We start from the raw sequence: 2,500 nt of genomic DNA, 5'->3' as shown, positions 1-2,500 counted from the left end.
GAAGGAAAGGAGCATGGTCCGAAGAGGAAGAAAGCCTCTTGGAGCAACTTGAAATAAGCCTCGCTGGAGCAAGATTCATCAATGTCGAGATTGCTAAGGTCATAACAACTAAGACCGCAAAGCAGATCTCAGACAAACGGAGATTGCTTCAGAAGAAACGGCTTACACAGGTAGCAGCCCCGACAACCCCGATAACATCGGAAAGAGAGGAGCACGAGACCAGACCAGAGGAGGATAATGGCTCGACTGCACAAGATGAACAACAAGTCCCATACAAAATCCCGGCCAAACTCCCTAAACACAGGGAAGTTGATGAACACATCAAACAGGCCGAAGAACTATTGCAGAAAGCCAATGATCCACTCTGTATGGCTCAAGCTCGGGGTTTGGTAGACTGTATTACAGACGAAATATACGGTGGTCATAACGAGAAAAACCCCCGCAGACGGCAAAGAGAGAACAATCGAAAGGCCGAAAAGAAGGGTAACAACAACGGGGCTAAGAAACGTTATGCCACCAAGAAAGCGGCATATAAAGATGCCCAAGAACTATACAGAAACAACAGGCGCCAGCTAGCCAGAAAGTTAATGGGTGCACCAGATACATCCCAATGCCCCATCTCACGAGAGGAACTGGAAACCAAATTCCGTGAGAAATTGTCCAAGGCGAACAACAAAGCGGACATAAGGAACTTTGCTGGTTATGCTGGCCGTGTTGATGACAACCTACTCCTGGGACCAATTGGGGAAGAGGAGGTAGAAGATGCCCTGAAAGGAATTGACAGACACAGTGCACCAGGGCCAGATGGCAAAAAGCTGAAAGACCTAGAAGCCATCCAGGAGACCGACGCCTCCCGTATACCTCGCCTCTTCACCCTATGGTTAAAAACAAGATCTATCCCAGAGAGCATGAAAAAGAGCCGGACAGTGCTCATTCCTAAATGTGAGGACAAGGATCGACTAAAGAACCTAGACAACTGGCGCCCCATCACAATCGGGCCAATGCTTCTCCGACTGTTCACTAAAATTATGGCAAAGAGGTTAAGCAAGGCGGTTAACATCAACCCGAGACAGAAAGGATTCCTGGCAGCCACGCCGGGCTGTAACGAGAATATTGCTATCCTCCAGAATGTCATCAAAGGATCAAAAAAGAACAGAAAGGAGCTAGCCGTTGTCTTTGTCGATCTGGCCAAAGCTTTCGATTCAGTCGGCCACAAACTGCTCATTGGCTCGCTAAAGAGGATGAAAACACCTACGGCCTTCGTGGATCTGATCCGCGACCTCTACACCAATAACACTACGGTGATTGAGGGCAAAGGCAAGCCCACGGAACAGATCAAGATCGAGAGAGGCGTGAAGCAAGGCGATCCGCTTTCACCATTGCTATTCAATATCGCAATCGACCCTCTGATCAGTACCCTGGAGCAGGCAGGCCAGGGAATAACCATGCCGTTTGGAGACAAAACGGTGAAATGTACAGCATTGGCTTTTGCTGATGATATCGCACTACTGAGCAACTCTCACGCTGGGATGCAAGAGAACTTGAAGATCCTCCAGTCTTATTGCGATAAGACAGGCCTAGATATTAATATCAAGAAAACCAAAGGCTTCCACTTCACATGCAAAAGGAAGACCTTCATGTACAATCATGAGGCAAAATGGAGGATAAGAAAAGAAACCATCACATACATCCCACCAGGCGACACAGAGAAATACCTGGGAGCCCGGATAGACCCATGGGCTGGCGTTAAAGAGAGTGAATGGGAGGACAAGCTCAAAACCTGGGTTGAAGGCTTAAGATCAGCGCCTCTCAAACCAACTCAGAGACTGGAGCTTCTCAGAGTGCATGTCATCCCAAGATTGTACTTCCACCTGATACTGACAGAGGCGTCTCAGAACACCTTGGTGAAGCTGGATCAGATCATTCGGAATGCGGTAAAAGAATTCCTACACTTGCCACAACACGTCGCTGACGGTTTACTGTACTCAAAGAACAAGGATGGAGGTCTGGCAATACCAAAGCTCGAGATTCAAATTCCATCTGCAATTATTAGAAAGCGAGAATCTCTGGAGCGCTCAACCGACCCAATCATCAAAGCGTCCTTCCAATTCAGGGAAGAGAGCAATAAGGAAACCATCGAAGAATTTCGATCACTCAATGTACTTCGAGAAATTAAAGGTTTCCTGGTTGAGAAAAAGGTACCCGCTGGACCTACCACGGAGGAACTGGCAACAATGCTGGATGGAGGGCATTTGTCAGAAAAGCAAAGACAACGCTTACTGAAGCCTCCCAATGAGTACGGAGCGTGGCGAGAGTGGGAGTTCGAGAAATGGGGCAAGATGCTGTGCCAAGGTGACGGCATCAAATACTTCCAGGATGACAAGATTTCCAATTCCTGGATCAAACCGCATCCTAACACCAGATCGAGAAACTTTATCGCCAGCCTGCTTCTCAGATCTAATCTGTATCCGACAAGAACGACCTTGTCCAGGGGCAATCC

The 2,500-nt window shown here is 48.0% G+C and overlaps 1 pseudogene; it reads left to right on the top strand.

The window, feature by feature from the left end:
* LOC140474303 (28S ribosomal RNA) overlaps window positions 1-2,500 on the top strand; it is an 8,322-nt pseudogene that overhangs the window by 3,706 nt on the left and 2,116 nt on the right.

This window comes from Chiloscyllium punctatum, unplaced genomic scaffold, assembly GCF_047496795.1.
Source record: "Chiloscyllium punctatum isolate Juve2018m unplaced genomic scaffold, sChiPun1.3 scaffold_924, whole genome shotgun sequence".
Lineage (NCBI taxonomy): Eukaryota > Metazoa > Chordata > Chondrichthyes > Orectolobiformes > Hemiscylliidae > Chiloscyllium > Chiloscyllium punctatum.
This window is presented reverse-complemented; position numbering and strand designations above follow the sequence as displayed.